Source organism: Bos taurus, chromosome 14 (genome assembly GCF_002263795.3).
Source record: "Bos taurus isolate L1 Dominette 01449 registration number 42190680 breed Hereford chromosome 14, ARS-UCD2.0, whole genome shotgun sequence".
NCBI lineage: Eukaryota > Metazoa > Chordata > Mammalia > Artiodactyla > Bovidae > Bos > Bos taurus.
In genome coordinates this window covers 20,843,324-20,867,343 of record NC_037341.1, presented here as the reverse complement: position 1 = coordinate 20,867,343, position 24,020 = coordinate 20,843,324, and the positions used below count along the sequence as shown (strand labels likewise).

The 24,020-nt window shown below is 40.9% G+C and overlaps 1 pseudogene; it reads left to right on the top strand.

Annotated features, from left to right (window-relative positions):
• Positions 1–11,510: 11,510 nt before the first annotated feature.
• On the top strand, positions 11,511–14,266 carry LOC614437 (protein-L-isoaspartate O-methyltransferase domain-containing protein 2-like; annotated as a pseudogene).
• The last annotated feature ends 9,754 nt before the right edge of the window (positions 14,267–24,020 follow it).

The following is a 24,020-nucleotide window of genomic DNA, read 5'->3' as shown; positions in this document are numbered from 1 at the left end:
GGCTATAGTCCATGGTGTCACAAGAGTCGGGCACGGCTGAAGCAACAGTATGCATGCAACAAGCCAGTCAGCCCAAGTAAGGCATTGGGAAATAGATCAGGGAGACACTGCATGCCAGTTGGAAGCTGAAGAACATACACGCGGGTAACACATTTTCAATTTCTAGGCTGACAGCATCTCCAGCATCTTCACAGATGCTGATCAGTGCTGTATTCAGTGGTCACCAACCTTTTTGGCCCTAGGGACCAGTTTCTTGGAAGACACGTTTTCCAAGAGTTGGGGTTGGTTTGGGGATGATTCAAGCACATTACATGTATTGTACATTTCTTTTTGGGTTTCCCAGATGGCACTGATGGTAAAAAACCCGCCTGCCCTTGCAGGAGGAAAAAGAGACTCGGGTTCAATCCTTCAGTCGGGAAGATCCCCTGAAGGAGGGCATGGCAACCTACTCCAGTATTCTTGCCTGGAGAATCCCATGGACAGTCCATAGGGTTGCAAAGAGCCGGACATGACTGAAGCAACTTAACACACACATTGATTCTGTTATTATTATATCAGCTCCACCTCAGATCATCAGGCATTCGATCCCAGAGTTTGGGAACCGTGCTGTATACAGAATAAGACCACCACCCTCCAGGGGCTGACAGTCCAGGTAGAGGAGGTGGACTCCACATGAAATATACAGTGTGGGTCAGTGCAGGCTAAGTGACCAGCAGGGAGCATACATTGTGAGGACTGCAGGAAAACCAAGATGCCCCATGGCGCTGAGCAGAGGAAGATGCACTCCTGGAGAATGTACCGCAACAGTTACTGTAGTAGGGTCGACGTGGAATTAAGCTGGGTCTTAAATAAATGATTAGTCAAACACATTTGGCCAAACTTTATGAATAAAATTTTTTCATAAACCCTACGATCCTTTAAATGAGTCTTGGGCTTGATGAATTAGTCTAGTCTTCCCTCCTAGTTTCCTCTTGGGCATCTGTATTTCAACAGACACATTTGAAAGGTTTTGCCTAAAAAGTGATTATTGTGAAATATTAGAGATGGGTGTTGGATGAGTTTCTGTGAAGAAAAGGTTTCAGAGCTATTCACAGCTCTGCTTAGGAACTACCTGCTATAATCTGAATAAAATATTTAAAAAGCGGTATTAGAGAGGTTGTCTTGACAAAACTCTGTTAGCCTTTGACCTGCTTCGTTTTGTACTCCAAGGCCAAATTTGCTTGTTACTTTAGGTCAAAGCAGGTCAAAAGCTAACAGAGTTTTGCCAAGAGAATGCACTGGTCATAGCAAACACCGTCTTCTAACAACACAAGAGAAGACTCTACATACAGACATCACCAGATGGTCAACACTGAAATCAGATTGATTATATTCTTTGCAGCCAAATATGGAAAAGCTCTATACAGTCAGAAAAAACAAGATGGGGAGCTGACTGTGGCTCAGATCACTAACCTCTTATTGCCAAATTCAGACTGAAATTGAAGAAAGTACGGAAAACCACTCGGCCATTCAGGTATGACCTGGATCAAATCCCTTAAGATTATCCAGTGGAAGTGACAAATAGTTTCAGGGGATTAGATCTGATAGACAGAGTGTCTGAAGAACTATGAATGGAGATTTGTGACATTGTACAAGAGGCAGTGATCAAGACCATCCACAAGAAAAAGAAATGCAAAAAGGCAAAATGGTTGTCTGAGGAGGCCTTACAAACAACTTGAAAAGAAGAGAAGCAAAAGACAAAGGAGAAAAGGAAAGATATACCCATTTGAATACAGAGTTCCAAAGAATATCAAGGAGAGATAGGAAGGTCGTCCTTAGTGAGCAATGCAAAGAAACAGAGGAAAACAATAGAAAGGGAAAGCATAGAGATCTCTTCAAGAAAATTAGAAATACCAAGGGAACATTTCATGCAAAGATGGGCTCAATAAAGGACAGAAATGGTATGGACCTAACAGAAGCAGAAGATATTAAGAAGAGGCAGCAAGAATACACAAAAGAACTATACAAAAAAGATTCTTAATGACCCAGATAATAATGATTACTCACCTAGAGCCAGACATCCTGGAATGAGAAGTCAAGTGGGCCATAGGAAGCATCACTACAAAAAAAGCTAGTGGGGGTGATGGAATTCCAGGTAAGCTATTTCAAATCCTGGGAGATGATGCTGTGAAAGTGCTGCACTCAATATGCCAGCAAATTTGGAAAACTCAGCATTGGCCACAGAGCTAGAAAAGGTCAATTTTCTTTCCAATCCCAAAGTAAGGCAACGCCAAAGATTGCTCAAACTACTACACAACTGCACTCATCTCACACACTAGCAAAGTAATGTTCAAAATTCTCCAAGACAAGCTTCAGCAGTATCTGAACCACGAAATTCCAGATGTTCAAGCTGGATTTAGAAAAGGCAGAGGAACCAGAGATCAAATTGCCAACATCTGTTGGATCACTGAAAAAGCAAGAGAGTTGCAGAAAAACATCTACTTCTGCTTTATTGACTATGCCAAAGTCTTTGACTGTGTGGATCACAACAAACTGTGGAAAATTCTGAAAGAGATGGGAATACCAGACCACCTGACCTGCCTCTTGAGAAATCCATATGCAGGTCAAGAAGCAACAGTTAGAACTGGACATGGAACAACAGACTGGTTCCAAATCAGGAAAGGAGTATGTCTAGGCTGTATATTGTCACCCTGCTTATTTAACTTAAATGCAGAGTACATCATGTGAAATGCCAGGCTGAATGAAGCACAAGCTGAAATCAAAATTACCAGGAGAAATATTAATAACCTCAGATATGCAGATGACACCAACTTTATGGCAGAAAACAAAGAACTAAAGAGTCTCTTGATGAAAGTGAAAGAGGAGAGTGAAAAACTTAGCTTAAAGCTCAACATTCAGAAAACTAAGATCATGGCATCTTGTCCCATCACTTCATGGAAAATAGATAGGGAAACAATGGAAACATTTGAGAGCCTTTACTTTTTTGGGCTCCAAAATCACTGCAGATGGTGACTGCAGCCATGAAATTAAAAGACACTTGCTCCTTGAAAAAAAAGCTATGACCAACCTAGACAGCATATTAAAAAGCAGAGACATTACTTTGTCCACACAGGCCCATCTAGTCAAAACTGGTTTTTCCAGTAGTCATGTATGGATGTGAGAGCTGGAGTATAAAGAAAACTGAGTACTGAAGAATTAATGCCTTTGAACTGTGGTGTTGGAGTCCCTTGGACTGCAAGGAGATCAACCCAGTCAATCCTAAAGGAAATCAGTCCTGAATATTCATTGGAAGGATTGATGTTGAAGCTGAAACTCCAATACTTTGGCCACCTGATGCAAAGAAGTGACTCATTTGAAAAGATCCTGGTGCTGAGAAAGATTGAAGGTGGGAGGAAGAAGGGAACGACAGAGGATGAGATGGTTGGATGGCATCACTGACTCGATGGACACGAGTTTGAGTAATCTCTGGGAGATAATGATGGACAGGGAAGCCTGGCGTGCTGCAGTCCATGGGGCTGCAAAGAGTCAGACTTGACAGAGCAACTGAACTGAACAGATTAGAGAGGTTAAATATTTTATTCAGACTACTGCAGGTAGTTCCAGTAGTCATGTAAGGATGTGAGAATTGGACCATTCAGAAGGCTGAGCACCAAAGAATTGACGATTTTAAATTGTAGTGCTGGAGAAGACTCTTGAGAGTCCCTTGTACAGCAAAGAGATCAAATTAGTCAATCCTAAAGCAGAAAGTGAAGAGGAACTAAAAAGCCTCTTGATGAAAGTGAAAGTGGAGAGTGAAAAAGTTGGCTTAAAGCTCAACATTCAGAAAACAAAGATCATGGCATCTGGTCCCATCACTTCATGGGAAATAGATGGGGAAACAGTGGAAGCAGTGTCAGACTTTATTTTTTGGGGATCCAAAATCACTGCAGATGGTGACTGCAGCCATGAAATTAAAAGACGCTTACTCCTTGGAAGGAAAGTTATGACCAACCTAGATAGCATATTGAAAAGCAGAGACATTACTTTGCCAACAAAGGTCCGTCTAGTCAAGGCTATGGTTTTTCCTGTCGTCATGTATGGATGTGAGAGTTGGACTGTGAAGAAGGCTGAGCGCCAAAGAATTGATGCTTTTGAACTGTGGTGTTGGAGAAGACTCTTGAGAGTCCCTTGGACTGTAAGGTGATCCAACCAGTCCATTCTGAAGGAGATCAGCCCTGGGATTTCTTTGGAGGGAATGATGCTGAAGCTGAAACTCCAGTCCTTTGGCCACCTCATGCGAAGAGCTGACTCATTGGAAAAGACTCTGATGCTGGGAGGGATTGGGGGCAGGAGGAGAAGGGGATGACAGAGGATGAGATGGCTGGATGGCATCACTGACTCAATGGGCGTGAGTTTGAGTGAACTCTGAGAGTTTGTGATGGACAGGGAGGCCTGGCGTGCTGCGATTCATGGGGTCGCAAAGAGTTGGACATGACTGAGCGACTGAACTGAACTGAACTGAACTGAAAGGAAATCAGTCCTGAATATTCATTGGAAGGACTGATACTGAAGCTGAAGCTCCAATACTTGGCCACCTGATGCAAAGAAATGACTCATTGGAAAAAACCGTAATGCTGGGAAAGATTGAAGGCAGAAGGAGAAGGGTGACACAGGATGACATGGTTAGATAGCATCACTGACTTGATGGACATGAGTTTGAGCAAACTGCAGCAGACAATGGAGGACTGAGGAGCCTGGTGTGCTGCAGTCCATGGGGTCACAACAGTTGGTCAAGACTTAGAGACTGAACAAGAGCAAAATTAAAGAGGTTTATTGGCAGGAGGCTTTGTTTTCACATTAGCATTGCCGTATGTAAAAGATGCCAGGGTGATAGGAAAATAAGATGAAGGGATTTGGCAAACACATTCTTGAGTTTGTTTTCTGTCTTTTTATTTTTGGCTATTGTATTTTTGCTACTTTTAATATATTTGCAGTATCTTAGACTATGTGTTTGCAAATGACAGCTTGAGGAAATCTTTCCATATAATAACACATCCCAAGCAAAATTATCAAAAGTTTAAATCAGTTCTTGAAGTCTTCAAGTTATTAAAATGGATGCAAAATCAAGATGAACTTTATCCTGTAAAAAAAACTAGTGGATTAATTAGAGTCCTCAAATATACAGTGGTTTGAAGGAAAATTAGAATTTTCATCCTGTGTCTTCAGGGATTATTTCATTTGTGGAGATCAAAAGATTTAATCATTTGAATTCATAAATGCTTTTAATAACATTTTGCAGCAATAATGGAAAACAGGATTTAACAGCAATGCTCACATCATGCTTGACGCAGCATCAGGAAGCAAGTCATCCTCTGTTTAATCTGCAGATATCCTGGTTTTCATTAACTTTACAAGTGTTGCTTGATTGAGTCAAATCAATACATCCCCAACAAATAATGTTAATTTATATAAGAGGAAAAAGGTTTAAAAGATAATTTACTTTTCAGATTAATTCAGGTTAATATATTGTTTACAAAAATTCCAACTAGTCTTTGACAATAATTACAAGAATTTTGTAATGAATAACACTCTGTCAACCCCTTTCCTTGTCTTAAGCCATGATATGGTGAAAATGGTATCATTTACATATGTGGAGAATGTATTAATATATTTCAAAACAGTTGGAACATATAGTGAAAGTTTTAAAATAATTGAAATTCACCTCTATTCAAGAGCATCAGGTTCAATGTTAACTATGTTAGCTATGAAAATAATGATAAAGGACAAAAAAAAAAAAAAAAACACCTTCAAACTTGTGGTTCTTTGGTGCCCAAGACTGTTGTGTGTTTTATATTTCCTGTTTTCCTGAATCACATATTTTATCAGTTCTATTTCATAATTTGAATTTTCAGTTTTCCTTCATCATGGCCAGCCTGCTCCCTCTTTTTAGTGTGAAATGCCTGCTTAACCCCAGCACTTACCTGTTTCCGTGTTCACCTAATATTAGTCTGATGGAGCCACCATATTGGCTCCCCATGCCTTTCATCATATCACTCATTGCTGGTGGTGGTGTTATTGTTGTCTTAAAAATTATTTGGATAATTCAGTGTGATTATGGGGCTTCTCAAGTGGCAGATCCCATCTGCCAATGCAGGAGACTCAGGTTCAGTCCCTGGGTCAGGAAGATCCCCTGAAGGAGGAAATGGCAACCCACTCCAGTATTCTTGCCTGGGAAATCCCATGGACCTAGGAGCCTGGTGGGTTACAGTCCACTGGGTTGCAAAAAGTCGGACACGACTGAGTAACCCCACATATATACATGCAATTATACAAAATGTGGATTTTATTCAGTTATTACCACACCTTCCAGTGTTATATAAAATGTTAATATAATAAAAAATAAATGTGCCAGACTGTTGTTCAGTCACTAAATTGTGTCCAACTCTTTGAGACCCCATGGGCTTTTAGTCGATAACAGCTGTATCTTTATAATAATCACTTTCTGCTTGTCCCTACAGCATATTGCAAATTTAGATTACCATCTTCTTTACTACACTTAATTCTGTTAATTTTTTTACATTTTTCAAAAGTCATACTTACTCTCATAGAAAAAGCATATATACTATTTGTCATATTGTTGTTATTGTTCAGTGACTAAGTCATGTCCAACTCTTTGAGACCCCGTGGACTGCAGCACACCAGGCTCCCCTGTCCTTCATTATCTCCCGGAATTTTCTCAGATTCATGTCTACTGAGTCAGTGAAGCCATCCAACCATCTCATCTTCTGCTGCGCCATTTTCTTTTGCCCTCAATCTTTCCCAGCATCAGGGTCTTTTCCAACAAGTTGGCTTTTTGCATCAGGTGGCCAAAGTATTGGAGCTTCAGCATCAGTCCTTCTAATGAATATTCAGGGTTGACTTCCTTTAGGATTGACTGGTTTGGTCTCCCTGCTGTCCAAGGGACTCTCAAGAGTCTTCTCCAGCACCACAACTTAAAAGCATCAATTCTATGGTGCTGTCTTCTTTATGGTCCAACTCTCGCATCCATAACTGACTATTGGAAAAACTATAGTTTTGACTATATGGACCTTCGTCAGCAAAGTGATGTTTCTGCATCTTCATATGCTGTCTAGGTTTGTCATAGCTTTTTTCCCCCTGAAGTGCCAGACTAATCCTGCTTTTTACTCATCCACTTTAGCATTGCACTTAAGCATCCATTTTAGATTTCTTGTGCTCTGGACATCTCTCCTCCTCCTGGTCAGTCCTGGGCTGTGTGCTGGGCCCCCTGTTCTGAGAGAGTCCATGGCTGCTCCCCCTCTTCCTGTCAGACTCTCTCTTTAAGTCTCTAGACTTGAAGGGAGGCTGCCTCCTCTCAGGGGTCTGGCAGCCTTTCTTGCCCCCAGGCTAGTGCATTAAAACAATTGATTTGTTTTGTGATGAAGAGAAAGATACTTAGAATGGAAAAAAAGTAAACTCGCCAAACACCTTAAAAATTGGAAAGTGGAAGTAAAAAGAAACTTGGAAAAGTTATAAATCAGGTTAATGATTCTTGAACTGGGGCAGGGAGAGAAGACAAGCTCAGACCAAAATGTATGTTTCTGATTCTGTGCGATGCAGCAGCCAGCCATGCAAGCTGTGTTCGGAAGAAACCTTACAAATGAGGTCAGATGGTGTAAAGTTAAGGGACGGACATTAATAATATCTTCCTGCAAGGACCTTTATGGATAAAAAATACAGAATGAGTTCTCTGACAAAGAGAGAAATGCATTCAGTGGACTTCAGAATCACTGTGTACTCACATAATTTTTATAATAAGGGAAATAAAGAGATTCTTTTCAGAAACCTGTGATTTGGAAGCATCTTTAGGAATAATGGTCAAAAGGAAACAACTACATAATCCACTTATTTGATTATTTCAAGCACACCTATTTTAAAAATAATTATTTATGAACAAGATTCAAGCACAAATATAAAATAAACCAAGCATCTACAATTTAGATCAAATTTAAAAGATATGTTATTCATTGAGAACAGGTTAAAATTGGTAATCATTAATCTATATCTATCTATCCATCCATCCATCCACCCAGTTTTTACATAGTCAAATTACAGAAAGCATTAACTACTGTAAAGCTACTACAGTGGAAAAAATATGTGACTGAAATTGGGTCTATAAGAAGCAACTTACTATGATTTGGCTCATTTACTCATTTGTCAGGAAACATTTACTAAGTGGCTTACATATGACCTTGGCAAGGCAGTGAGAACTGAGTAGTAAAAGGACACAGTTTTGTTTTGCCTTATGCTTTTTTATTTTGTACTGGGGGGGAACTGGAAGAAACACAAGCTGGAATCAAGATTGCCAGGAGAAATATCAATAACCTTAGATATGCAGATGACATCACCCTTATGGCAGAAAGTGAAGAGGAACTCAAAAGCCTCTTGATGAAAGTGAAAGTGGAGAGTGAAAAAGTTGGCTTAAAGCTCAACATTCAGAAAACAAAGATCATGGCATCTGGTCCCATCACTTCATGGCAAATAGATGGGGAAACAGTGGTTGACTTTCTTTTTCTGGGCTCCAAAATCACTGCAGATGGTGACTGCAGCCATGAAATTAAAAGACGCTTACTCCTTGGAAGAAAAGTTATGACCAACCTAGATAGCATATTGAAAAGCAGAGACATTACTTTGCCAACAAAGGTTCGTCTAGTCAAGGCTATGGTTTTTCCTGTCGTCATGTATGGATGTGAGAGTTGGACTGTGAAGAAGGCTGAGCGCCAAAGAATTGATGCTTTTGAACTGTGGTGTTGGAGAAGACTCTTGAGAGTCCCTTGGACTGCAAGGAGATCCAACCAGTCCATTCTGAAGGAGATCAGCCCTGGGATTTCTTTGGAAGGAATGATGCTAAAGCTGAAACTCCAGTCCTTTGGCCACCTCATGCGAAGAGTTGACTCACTGGAAAAGACTCTGATGCTGGGAGGGATTGGGGGCAAGAGGAGAAGGGGACGACAGAGGATGAGATGGCTGGATGGCATCACTGACTCGATGGATGTGAGTCTGAGTAAACTCTGGGAGTTGGTGATGGACAGGGAGGCCTGGCGTGCTGTGATTCATGGGGTCACAAAGAGTCGAACACGACTGAGCGACTGATCTGATCTGATCTGATCTGATGCTAAGTCACTTTAGTTGTGTCCGACTGTTGGCAACCCCATGGACTGTAGCCTGCCAGGCTCCTCTGTCCATGGAATATTCCAGGCAAGAATACTAGAGTGGGTTGCCATTTCCTACTTCAGGGGATCTTCCCAACCTAGTGATCGAACCTGCATCTCCTACATTGACAGGCAGGTTCTTTACCACTCTGTCACCTGGGAAACCCTTAGATTTGATAGCTCTTTAAGCAACCTTTGGCTTCTTTATGTAGACGTTCCAGTTCATTTTAATTGGATCATATTAACAATTTTGTGACAAAGTTATCCAGGCTCTGGAGCTTATATTGCAGTGGTCCCCCTCTAATCCTGCTGCAGAGGAGAATGTGGGTCCCCCTTGTTACACAGGTGGAGGTATAGGCTCAAGGTCCCTGCTTGGTCTAGTTGACACACGAGTGGGAAGCACCGTTGCTATTGCAGGGTGTGGCCAAGGTGCATAAACTGGCTCATGTTAACTGAGTTTCCTCCACTTTCAAGACTTTGGCAATCATCTTTGCTTGGATTAGTATACAAACAGGCAAAAAATCAGAAGAAGCAAAATATGTCATGATATCTGAGAAGAAACTTGCTTGTCTATCATCTGTGATGTTGAAGTGAGGTGAGTTGGAGAAATGGACACTGAAAAACAGCTGTTGAATGGAATTAAGAATGTCTTTCCATGGAAAGTGAAGTGAAAGCTGATCAGTCATGTCCGATTCTTTGTGACGCCATGGATTATTCAGTCAATGGAATTCTCCAATCAGAATCCTGGAGTGGGTAACAGTTCCCTTCTCTAAAGAATCTTCCCAACCCAGGGATTGAACCCAGGTCTCCAACACTGCAGGTGGGTTCTTTACCAGCTGAGCCACAAGGGAAGCCCAAATTCCATGGAAAAGGAATTTAATTAAATTCAATGAACCTTGATTGTGCATGTTCTATGCTAGACTGTAGGTGAGGAAAAATCCAAATATAGGAAGAATAAGACATAGCACTTGCCTAATTCAACTTAAATTGAGTAAGTGTAATAAAACATGACATTATACATAGGCTTGAAAAATTGTGTAGAGGCTCCTAGAGGATTTTCATTCAAATCATTGTATCTAATGCTTTGGGAAGATTTTATTTATCCTGTCAGCAGAGGTTACAGAGTAAAGAATGTGTAAAAAGCAATCAAATACAGTGACTAACTGTCACAAAATCATGGTGAAAGTTAGGCACTGAAAGAATATACAAGAAGAGGGCACAGTTAAAAAACTGCCACCAGGATGAGGTAGAGGGCAAAGGACAGGGACCACATCAGAGCAGGTGAAGATACACAGTGCAGGCATCTCACACAGCCCAGTTTTCTAGAGCATCCTTTCTTCATTTCAATAAGGTATTTTTTATTTTGCAGGGGAAAGTGATACATGGACACACCGTTGTGGGGATCAGGAGTGGGTCTAATTTCCATCGGTATTATACTGATATCGGTTGTCACCTTTTCCTGGACCTTTCCAGCAAGATACAGCTGTGTAATGTTTCAGAGTCAAAATGTCTCCAATGTCACAGAAAATTCTAAAGATCAAAGTTTAAATCAATTGTCTAGCTCCACCAACACAAATTGTCAACCTTCATTCAACTGATGCTGTTTTATCTTGAGATAAAACTGTATGTTTTTCAAAAGAGGGGAAATTTGTTTCCAAGTGTGAATTTGATTAAAATACCATAACCTTCTAAACCCTTGACAAGTATCATTAATCAATAATGTTTTATAATCTGGAGATATGAATGGTCCTTCCTGACACCCTAACCTATGGGGAAAATTTTTATCAAATATCTTAGATATTAAACATCTTTTTGTAAAATATAGTTCCAGGTTTAAATGTGTCTGGCTATGTACTGGATCTAGAATTGAGTAGTTTTCATCTGCTGGGCCTGCGGCAGAGAGGGCTGTCACTGGAACTTAATACTCTCAGGAAACCACAGCTACTTACCTTCCCTCAGCAAGGCAGTTACCCTCCAGCTTCAAAAATGGCCTAGCCTCAGCAAGAGAAAGATATTAACATGTTTTTACTCAAGAGGACAATCTTGTAATCTCAGTATTTTAGTAGAGAAAAGGACTAAAAACCCAACTCATTCAGCTCAGAAAACCATACAGGCTCGTTATAGACCACAACCTGCATGGCAAACATCACACATTGCAGATCTGACTGAACATTGGATATGATTAGTGTTGCTCATCTTTTAAAAAGCAATACTTTAATAAATCAGTTGGAGCTGTCTATTCAAATATAATGTTGCTCCTGTCACACTGTTCGGAAAATCCATGACTTGACTCTGAACAAAGATACATATTTAAAACTCTTAATGAAGGTATGTACTCAAAACTATAGAACATTTGACTGAGAAAAGAACTGAATATTAAAACTGGAGGAACAAAACTGCCAAAGGGTGTACTGACAGTGAAATGTTTGATTTAGTGAATTGTGTATTAAACTGCGTGCGTGCATGCTAAATTGCTTCAGTGTGTCCAACTCTTTGCGACTGCATGGACTGTAGCCCGCCAGGCTCCTCTGTCCATGGGGTTCTCCAGGCAAGAATACTGGAGCGGGCTGCCATGCCCTCCTCCAGGGGATCTTCCCAACACAGGGATTGAACCCATGTCTCTTTTGTCTCCTGCACTGGCAGGCAGGTTTTTTTTTTTTTTTTTTTAACCAGCTGAACCACTAGGGAAGCCCCTAAGATAGACTATCATTTCTCACTTCACAGAACCTACTGTGTAATTCTAATTCCCAATGAAATTAAGATTTCCTACAAAAAGCTAGATGGAAGCTGCAGTGGGAAATGATTAAAATTTGTGAAATTTCTAGCTTAAAACCTGGCATACAGCAAGCATGCCCTACATGTTATTTCTTTTCCTCTTGACCATGCTAAACTGTGTTCTATTTTAAATAAATTAGAAGCAGAAGAGGGCAATTTGGGGGTCAGTGACTTAATTCTAAAGGTAAAGAGGAATTATATGTGCAAATGCAAAATACACAACTCAGTAATTTTATAATCAAGTTATCAGTAGAAAATATACAGGCTTAGGAAACATCCAGGCTTGGCTGACCTAGATTTGAACATCTGTCACATATTTACAAATTTTGTTGATTAGGGTAGATTAATTTACCCAAGGTTTTTGTTTGGGTAGATTTTTGCTTAGTTGCAGTTTATATCTATATCTATATCTATATAGACATCTTGATGATGCTGTCAATATCACGGAGGAGTCGTTGGACAAATGCTCCCCAAGGGGTCCAGTCTGACTCCATTCTGTTCGTTGATGCTACTGAGGTGTACCAGAATTCTGGTATAACTGTAGAAATGCAAGATGAGATGGACAGACTGCAAACAAGTATACAGAACACAAAACAGGTGCACCAAAGTGAAGGTCAGGTTAGAAAGCTTAGCTCCAAACCACTGAGACCGACTTGAAACACAACTATTCCACTTTTGTAAACAAGTGTTGTGTCTCAGGTTCTCTATTAGAATTTCCCGACTTGGTGATATATTTTGGTCAACCAGAAGAGTAGTACACCCCTCACTAGTCATGTGAGTGATTTGGCAAACATTTCCCGAGGTTGCTGTCACTGAAAGTGGTGTCACCCTCAATGTGAAAAGAGAGATCAGTTTTCAGAATTACAGTGCCTTAAATGAAGTTATAACAGGAGTGGTCTGTGTAGCAGGGAAAGCAGTATTCCATCCAAATGGTAAGGTTGTCAACAGTCACATTTCATGAAAGAAGAATGAAATATGCATCGTATTTTCACATCTAGAGAAATTGTGCATCAAGAAGACTCACGACTGGGTGGATGTTTATGGCGGCAAAGGTCCAGGCTGCATGGTGGGAGGTGGATGGGCGAGGGGCACCGGAGGAGCGGTAGCTTTGCCTAAGCGTGATCTCGAAGATAGGAGGCGCCTTCAGTACTGGTGAGGATGACAATGAGCTGATAGACAATCTGAAGGAGGCTCAAAGCTGGTGGTGCAGGCTTTCCGAGCTATTGACCATGCAGGCTATTACCTCAAAGAGTTTAGAGAACGCACATGGCGTGGAAGCACAGCAACATCCACCTCTCTGCTCCGTGCATCTCTTTGGGGCTGATGGAGTCCCTCGACCTGCAGCCTGGCCTCTCCTTCTTGAATCTGGGCAGCGGCACTGGGTACCTCAGCTCCATAGTGGGGCTCATTGTCGGCCTCTTGGGTGTGAACCACGCGGTGGAACTCCATTCAGATGTGACAGAGTACGCAAAGCAGAAGCTGGGCTTCTTTATCAGGACAAGTGACAGCTTCGACAAGTTTGACTTCTCTGAACCCTCCTTCGTTACTGGCAATGGCCTGGAGATTTCTCCGGATTGTTGTCAGTATGACTAGGTGGACTGCAGGCCAGGCGTGCAGAGGGAGCAGGAGCAGTACACGAAGAGTCTCCTCAAGGTTGGGGGCATCCTGGTCCCGCTGCTGCAAGAGAAACGATGGAGATTAACGCGCACTGGCCCTGCCGCTTGGGAAACCAAGAAGCAGGTTTCTTGGCTGTCTCCTCTGCTCTGCCGCTCTAGCCCTGCCAGTCAGTCAGCGAAGCCGAGGCTCGTCCAGTTACGTGACACCCCTGGCAGTTCACAGTCTCCAGGACCTGGCCCACATCGCCATCCGGGGTACCATTAAGAAGATCGTTCACCAGGAAGAAGGGAACAGAAATGGGAAACAGACTGAAGAACACTCCCAGCTTTAAACGAAGGCGAGTTCGCCGCTGCCAAGTGGAAACGCTTGTCTTTTTGCACAAAGAGGTCTTTGCCAGTCGGATCTCCAACCCCACTGATGACAATGGCTCTGGAGACCTGGAGGAGGAGTGGTGGGAAAGAAGAGGTGACCACCCCGCCAGAGGCCAAGCCTGGGACCCCGGTGAACTTCCTGAACTTCTCTGAGGAAGTTCAGAGGAACTTCCTCAGAGAAGGTCCTGAGCCTCCCTCTGCCAGATCCCCTGATGTACTACCTGCTTTATTACAGAGTAAAGTAGGTCTGTGGTCCAGGGAGGAGGCCCAGCCTGCCTGGAGCACCACCCGTGCAGGTACACTGGGGAAGCAGGGGCTCGGCTCTGCATCCCCTGTCCTTGACTGTCCTCTAGGACACTCCTGCCTCTGTCTGATTTCTGTGAACATAGTCTACTAGGTAAGATGCAAGGGAGAATGTTTTCTCAAATGGGCGCGTGCCCCTGGAGGAGGCGCTGACTTCCGGCTCTCAGGAAACACTGAGGTCTGTGTGTGAAGGTGGCTGGGAGACTGTTCCTTACGCCAGGTACGCGTGTCTGCATCAGAAAGGAAAACTGAAATTGAAATTAACCTGTCTTGCTTATAAAATGTGAGACAGAAAGCACAGGTTTCTACGTGTATAGAATCTTTTCTGAGTGGGACACGCTGATGTCCAGGTTTGAATTTTACAGTATCTGCCTCCTAATTACTGGCACTGAGTTTCACTAAATCTTCACTATCTGGAGTGGGGAGACACAGAAAAGCTCCCTTATTTTAAGTAAAATAACGAAATCTTACATGAGTTGTCAATTGTAATTTAGAAAAAGAAAAAACTGATGGGGGGAGGAATGAAAGTATGAAGTGACCAGATGTCTTTGTGGAATTGCAGAAGAATTCCACGGAACTTTTTGTGCCACCTTCATTACCTTTAGAAGAATCGGTGTTGAGTAATACCCTCAAAGAAAATCTTGAAGAAGCATATCAGTGTTGTGTGTAAGAAAGAAGCTACATTGCTTGTGCCGCAGTGACAGAGATGATCATTGGTTCAGCTTTGAGTTGATGGTGTCTGAGGCTCCATCCTCAGAGCAGGTGGAAGGAGCTGGCCATAGGAAGTGGACTGGGATGCTGGGGTTGGCGTGGAGTTTTCTTTTCAGTTGTCCATTTTTCTGCAATCACATTACAGTACTGACTCATAGATTTTATCTTTTGTAATTCTGGAGAAAAAGATTTGTTAGTTTTGGAATTTTTCTTACGAGCAAACATAAATGATCCGTAGCTCTATTGCACCAGAGTGGTTTTACTCACAGTGGTATGTGCAGTCCGTCTTCTCCAGGCCTGGGTGTTGAAAGTTTCCTGTCTTGTCACATCCCGGTCTCCATGCGAGGCCATTTTGTTAGGTGGCAGGATGTTTACAGGTGACACTGCTTCTTCTGAAACATTGGTTCTTGTCAAACTTTTCAATTTTATCCAAAGGCTAGTATGAAATGTTAATAGTAAATCCAAAATCAGAGTGCTGATGGAAGATTAATCATTCAGATTTTACGATTAATTTTATCCCTTAGCTTCCCAAGCGTTGCTGAGTTCAGTGCCTTTGTGGTTTCACTAACTTCATTGAGTTCTATTATTTTTTCCATTTATGCTTTTTTTAAAATTAACGGAATCATTTTATCACAGAATACTGTGTGCATGAGCAGCTGGGGAAATGTGGGCAGTGCCCTGAATTGGTACAGTTAAGCTATTGTAAAGAAGGTTTCTTCATGGCTTTGCTTACCTGCCTTTCACTGGAAGTCAAGCCTCATTCTCTCTCTCAGAGACAGAATCATGAGGTGAACTTACTTGCTAAGGCTTCTATTTGCAGATCTAATTGACCCTATTCTAATTGACTTGTAGAGACTTCTGCAACACATGGACATTTTTGGACATAATGTTAAGTACGTGATATCTGAAATCTGTTATTATTAGATGGCGTGACTACATTTTTTTTTTCTATCATTGTATATGTGTTTCCCTATTTTTCAACCACGTTTGCCTTTATGCTGGATTGTAAAAACTCTTCACAATGCATAAGACATTATTTTCCCCTATATATATTAACCTTTTTCTAACATTCCTAACATTTCAACAGTATATGAACTGAGAACTTCAAGATGTTCAAGCTGGATTTAGAAAAGACTGAGGAACCAGAGATCAAATCGCCAACATCTGTTGGATCATCAAAAAAGCAAGAGTTCCCAAAAGACTGCTGCTGCCAAGTCTCTTCAGTCGTGTCCGACCCTATGTGACCCCATAGACGGAAGCCCACCAGGCTCCCCGTCCCTGGGATTCTCCAGGCAAGAACACTGGAGTGGGTTGCCATTTCCTTCTCCAATGCATGAAAGTGAAAAGTGAAAGTGAAGTCGTGCAGTCGTGTCCGACCCTCATCGACCCCATGTACTGAAGCCCCCCAGGCTCCTCCGTCCATGGGATTTTCCAGGCAAGAGTACTGGAGTGGGGTGCCATCACCTTCTCCGAAAAAGACGTCTACTTCTGCAGTCTTGATGTACTCCTTTCCCAATTTGAAACCAGTCCATTGTTCCATGTCTGGTTCTAACTGTTGCTTCTTGACCTGCATATAGATTTCTCAGGAGGCAGGTAAGGTGGTCTGGTATTCCCAACTCTTTAAGAATTTTCCACAGTTTGTTGTGATCCATACAGTCAAAGGCTTTGGCATAATTAATAAAGCAGAAAAAGACGTCTACTTCTGCTTTATTAATTATGTCAAAGCCTTTGACATAATTAATACTCCAATACTTTGGCAACCTGATGTGAACAACTGACTGATTAGAAAATACCCTGATGCCGGGAAAGATCGAAGGCAGGAGGATAAGGAGATGACAGAAGATGAGATGGTTGGATGGCATCACCAACTCTATGGACATGAGTTTGAGTAAGTTCTGAGAGTTGGTGATGGACAGGGAAGCATGGCGTGCTGCAGTCCATGGGGTTGCAGAGTCGAAAAAGACTGAGTGACTGAACTGAACTGAACATTTTGTATTTGCATGTTGGTTTGTGACTTTTACACCAGAATCTGGTTAAATATATATATATATATATATATATATATATATATATATATAAGAGAGTATATGATATGTGAAATAATTTGGTGTAGATCTATATTATAAACATAAAGGGAATCATCAGTGAGCTTCCCCGTGTATGAGCACATTTTTCTAGAGTTCAGTATGAGGCACTGCTTTCTTTTTTAAAAAACAGATGAATTATATAGTCTGTGTTGTCTGCAAGCTCTACATTGTAAACCATAGACATTGGCTGACTTTTATGTTTTGATTAGTCTGTAATTTTATATGTGATTTTTGTTTTGAAAGCAGTTAAGCCATAGACGTGCAAAACAAATAACAAATTTATAAATATTAAGTATGTCATATAGATATCTTCTGTGTACTTAATATTTTTGCCAGTCTGGAGCTTTCAGGAAATTAATGCAATAAATAGGAAACAAAGACTTTAATGAGCTGATATACAAAAGATATCAATAAAGATATTTAAGACACACACACACACACACAAGAAGACTCATAACTTCAGCATACAAAGGCTCACTTTTCTCCAAAATAAGGAGTCCAGATAAAGATATGAAAAGTTGGTGTGATGGCTATATAGACATGAGGCACCCAGGCTTGTAACATCATTTTTACATAGCATCATTCTTGCATCCTTCTCAGCATCATTCTTTATACAGCATCATTCTTAGCACCAGTCTTAGTGTGATTCTTTGCATCATTCTTAGTGTTATTATTTATACATCAGCCAGAGTGATCTTTGTTTTCTTTTTAAACTAAAATACACTTCACTGAGATGCATTTGTTTTTCTCTAATATCCTTTTTCTGCATCAAAATCCCTTCCATAATGTTATATTTTATTTAATCACTGTGTCTTCTTAGGCTACTCGGGCCTTTGCCAGTTTCTCAGGTATTTGGTAAAAGGTCCCTCAGTTTGTGTTTGTCTGGTGTCTTTTCAAGGTTAGCCTGGGGTTTTGTGTTTGGGAGAGGAAGCTGACAGAGGGAAGTGCAATTCTCAATACATTATGTGTAACTTATGTTCCAGCAACAGGATTTATCGTAAACGATGTTGACCCTGATCTCCTAGCTAGGGGGTGTTTACTGGTTTCTCCACTGAAATGTTAACTCCCTCCCTTCTCCTTCACACTGTATTTTGGGAGGCAGATTACCACAGATGCAGACCACAGTTCAAGGATCCCACCTCCTTGTGGGAGGGCATATCTATATAAATTTTTAGGTATTCTCTATGGGCTGCTTTTGCTTCTAGACCATTTCAGTGGGCAGGGCTAGGATATAAGCCTGTGTATTAATTGTGTGTGTGTGTGTACATATCCCATTAGTACCTACATCAAGCTGATGGTTCAACTATGTCCTGACTTCAAGCCAGGCATCCATGGTTCATTCTATCCAGCCCCCTTGTTTATCTCTCCAGAGCCATCTTCTAAATACAAAACTCAGAAAATTCCTCTTCTCTGTTTGAAATCTATGGGCCTTCTCACCTTAGGATAAAAATTCAAACTCATACCTCTGGTTGACAAGGTCTTGTGCTACACAAATGTGCTGAATTCATCATTTATTTTCTTAACGATTAAAAACCATCTTTACTATCTGTGGGAGAGTAAAGAGCTTCCCCATAGTCATTTCTTAAAGATTGTGATGAGAAGGCAATCATATAATAAGCACTATGTTCATTTGTTTGAACTGCACATTTAAAGCCAAATATATTTTGTTAATATTTAATCAATTAACATTTAGTCAATTATTATCAATCACACTGGTGTTGTATTAATGTAAAAATAAAATAATATTAAATTTGAAGTAAAGTTTCTCAAACATTTGGAATCAGTTAGTCATGTTTTTTCAACACAAGAGACAACAAATTTAAGAAAAAAGCTGTTTTGTTGTTGTTGTTCAGTTGCTAAGTCTTGTCCGGCTCTTTGCAACCCCATGAACTGCAGCATTCCGGAGTTTCCTGTCCTTCACTATCTCCCAGAGTTTGCTCAAGTTCATGTCCACTGAGTTGGTGATGCCATCCAACCATCTCATCCTCTGTTTCCTCCTTCTCTTCCTGCCCTCAATCTTTTCCAGCATCAGAGTCTTTTCTAATGAGTCGGCTCTTCACATCAAGTGGCCAAAGGCTTGGAGCTTCAGCTTCAGCATCAGTCCTTCCAACGAATATTCAGGACTGATTTCCTTTAGGATTGACTGGTTGGATCTCCTTGCAGTCCAAGGGACTCTCAAGAGTCTTCTCCAACACCACAGTTCAAAAGCATCAATTTCATGTGTGTATGTGTATGTGCCCCCACACACAGTCATATCAGGAAGCTATACAATGGCAGTTCTTGACACTCATATCTACATCAAGCTCAAGAGAGGGCTTGAACAATAAATAAGGTTTAATGTGTCATTAGTTTCTCTAACAAATCTTTATGAGGATGACATTTCTAATTCAGAGTTACATTTTTAGGAAGAGAATGCTGGGACCTTTGTTAAACAGGGAACAGGAAAGTGGTATCTCAGAATTGCCTTTGAAAACTTTGAAGACATTTTTCAGGTTAGATAAATAAATAAAACCTAAAAGTTGGAAGTTTAAAATTTAAGCTTGGAAAAGGCAAATAAAGGATTTCCTATCTTTTCTTTGGTTTTGTTCACCCCTGGAATACATTTCTGATTCTCTATTGTTGAATTTAGATGTGGTTTTTAAAAGACATAATAAGTGGGTAGATGGACATGAGTTTGAGCAAGCTTTGGGAGTTGGTGATGGACAGGAAATCCTGGTATTGCTGCAGTCCTTGGGGTTACAAAGAGTCGGACATGATGGAACGACTGAACTGAACTAATAAGTTGGTAAAACTCAATTATTCAACTGGCAAGATTTTCCACTGTTTATTTTTTAAGAAATGACGATAGCACTCAATAACGGAAAAAAAAAAAGTCATCTCAGGACTAAGTGAGAGAGTCAGGCTTTTCAATGTAATACAATATGCTAAACTATGCCTTCCTGAAGAATTTAAGAAATCATGTCACTCATTTGGATAATGTAAGTGTGCGTTTGTTCCCTGGGCAGAGAACATACCTAACTGTTGACCCTGTGGCCGTTCCTGGATGCGACTGATGAACAGCTGATGGTTGTGTCCGTGACTCACCAGCTTCATATGCGTCACTGCCTCTTTCAACCATAAAGTGTGTTGTGACCAGTTGTCTATGAATAAACAGTCTGAAGACTGGCACTAAGGCATTTTCTTGCTGTATTTATGCTGATTCCAAACCACAGTTTCAGCCTCCTCCATGACACATGAAAAAGTCGCTCAATAAGTAAAACACCTTTCTCACGCAACAAAAAGCAGAGTCAGTGCCCTTCCTGAAATTGTTCTGTTCTCGTGTGTATGCTGAGAGCTGGTCCAGCTTCACCTGGCTTCTTCCAGAGGCCTGAGTACAATCACTCTTCTACTAATTGCAATTTCCACAGTGTCATACAATACACGGTCTGGTCAACATTAGCATGGTTTCTGCCTCAGTCATAGGCCCTTTTCACTAACGTTGGTGCTAGTTTTTAAACTTCTCTGTAATAGACTTACTTGGATACTTTGAGCCATGACTAGTATTCCTTTAAGTGACATTTCTCTAGTTTGGGTCTCTTCTGTGTCTTCTGGGTGGAAAAAATCCATTTCTTATTATAAAACATGCTTTTGATCATGTTATAGACAGCCAAAATTTTTGGAAAAACAAAATGATACACATTTTTCTGGCTTTATGCTATTTTCTGACAAAATTTATGAAAGATAATATACAAGGAACTAAGGATTTTTGATATCATATAATTTAACTTATATGCAGAGTACATCATGAGAAACGCTGGGCTGGAAGAAACACAAGCTGGAATCAAGATTGTCGGGAGAAATATCAATAACCTCAGATATGCAGATGACACCACCCTTATGGCAGAAAGTGAAGAGGAACTCAAAAGCCTCTTGATGAAAGTAAAAGTGGAGAGTGAAAAAGTTGGCTTAAAGCTCAACATTCAGAAAACTAAGATCATGGCATCTGGTCCCATCACTTCATGGGAAATAGATGGGGAAACAGTGTCAGACTTTACTTTTTGGGGCTCCAAAATCACTGCAGATGGTGACTGCAGCCGTGAAATTAAAAGACACTTACTCCTTGGAAGGAAAGTTATGACCAACCTAGATAGCATATTGAAAACCAGAGACATTACTTCACCAACAAAGGTCCGCCTAGTCAAGGCTATGGTTTTTCCAGTGGTCATGTATGGATGTGAGAGTTGGACTGTGAAGAAAGCTGAGTGCTGAAGAATTGATGCTTTTGAGCTGTGGTGTTGGAGAAGACTCTTGAGAGTCCCTTGGACTGCAAGGAGATCCAACCAATCCACCCTAAAGGAGATCAGCCCTGGGTGTTCTTTGGAAGGAATGATGCTAAAGCTGAAACTCCAGTCCTTTGGCCACCTCCTGCGAAGAGTTGACTCATTGGAAAAGACTCTGATGCTGGGAGGGATTGGGGGCAGGAGGAGAGGGGGACGACAGAGGATGAGATGGCTGGATGGCATCACTGACTCAATGGACGTGAATTTGAGTGAACTCCGGGAGTTGGTGATGGACAGGGAGGTCTGGTGTGCTGCGATTCATGGAGTCGCAGAGTCGGACACGACTGAGCGACTGAACTAACTAACTAAAAACACTTTTTAGATAATTATAATTGTGTTTTCTATTCAGAGTTTACTTCGTAAGAGTCTGGGTGCGACCAAAACATTTAAATATTTACTTCTCACTTGAATTTGAAATCACAGTCCATGACTCATATTCTCCATTTACATTGTTATTTTCAGTTTTTATTTTTATACTTTATGTTAGTATTTTCTTCACATTATTTTTTGTGAAATAATTATTACTTTTTGCTATAATTAATCCTTTTGAGTCACTGATCCATAAGCAGTGTTTTAATAACAATGTGTTAATGTTAGAAAATAAAGGAATGGTGTATGACTCTTATGAAAACAAGTTGCCCAGGAGCAATGGTGCCCCTGATTCAAGGTTCACTTCCTGCTCATGCTCATGCTCATGTCTACCATCAGGTGCAAAATGTAAGAGTATGTCAAAAAACAGGATACAGATAAACCATGCTTTATGCAATAAAAAAATTAATGAAGTAAATGAACCCAGAGCCTGTTATACAGAGTGAAGTAAGTCAGAAAGTGAAAAATATAGTATATTGTGTTTATATGGAATCTAGAAAGATGGTACTAATGAACGTTTTTGCAGGGCTGCATTGGAGACGCAGACAGATTTATGGACGGGGCAGGGGGCGGGGGAGAGGATGAGATGAATGGAGAGAGTACAGTGGAAACATATACACTACCACATGTAAAATAGATAGCCAATGGAAATTTCCCAATGACTCAGGGAACTCAAACCGGGACTCTGTAGAAACCTAGAGGGCTGGGAAGTGGGATACAGGAGGGAGGTTCAGGAGGGAGGGGACATATGTATTACCTATGGCTGATTCATGTGATGTATGGCAGAAATCAAACCAATATTGTAAAGCAATTATACTTCAGTTACAAATAAATAAATTTTAAAAATATAAAAAAGCTTTGTTGTTTGGGAAAAAAATCAAAAATAATGCAGAAATGCTTGATAAAATAAAATATCAACGTCTTAAATTAGGATCAGTATTACTGATGTTTATTTTTTTGCTCAGATACCTATATAGCAAATACAGGTAAACTATCTGCAAAATACAGACAAAATCTCTAGGTAAAACAATTAATAAGATATTTATTGACTATGCCAAAGCCCTTGACTGTGTAGATCACAATAAACTGTGGAAAATTCTGAAAGAGATGGGAATACCAGACCACCTGACCTGCCTCTTGAGAAATCTGTATGCCGGTCAGGAAGCAACAGTTAGAACTGGACATGGAACAACAGACTGGTTCCAAATAGGAAAAGGAGTTCGTCAAGGCTGTATATTGTCACCCTGCTTATTTAACTTATATGCAGAGTACATCATGAGAAACGCTGGACTGGAAGAAACACAAGCTGGAATCAAGATTGCCGGGAGAAATATCAATAACCTCAGATATACAGATGACACCACCCTTATGGCAGAAAGTTAAGAGGAACTCAAAAGCCTCTTGATGAAAGTGAAAGAGGAGAGTGAAAAAGTTGGCTTAAAGCTCAACATTCAGAAAACGAAGATCATGGCATCTGGTCCCATCACTTCATGGGAAATAGATGGGGAAACAGTGGAAACAGTGTCAGACTTTATTTTTCTCGGCTCCAAAATCACTTCAGATAGTGATTGCAGCCATGAAATTAAAGGACGCTTACTCCTTGGAAGGAAAGTTATGACCAACCTAGATAGCATATTGAAAACCAGAGACATTACTTCACCAACAAAGGTCCGTCTAGTCAAGGCTATGGTTTTTCCAGTGGTCATGTATGGATGTGAGAGTTGGACTGTGAAGAAAGCTGAGCACCGAAGAACTGATGCTTTTGAACTGAGGTGTTGGAGAAGACTCTTGAGGGTCCCTTGGACTGCAAGGAGATCCAACCAGTCCATTCTGAAGGAGATCAGCCCTGGGGTTTCTTTGGAAGGAATGATGCTAAAGCTGAAACTCCAGTCCTTTGGCCACCTCCTGCGAAGAGTTGACTCATTGGAAAAGACTCTGATGCTGGGAGGGACTGGGGGCAGGAGGAGAAGGGGACGACAGAGGATGAGATGGCTGGATGGCAGCACTGACTCGATGGATGTGAGTCTGAGTGAACTCCAGGTGTTGGTGATGGACAGGGAGGTCTGGTGTGCTGCGATTCATGGGGTCGCAAAGAGTCGGATACGACTGAGCGACTGAACAGAACTGAAATGAATCAAAGTTGAGGAATTTTTATAAATCAAATTGTTTCTGCATTCTCTTCTGAAACAACCAGAGTAGTTGTGAACCAATTGATCAACAACTGGAGATTAAAAGCAAATTAAATTCTAAGAAAATTCATTGTGAAAAATGCGTCCATTC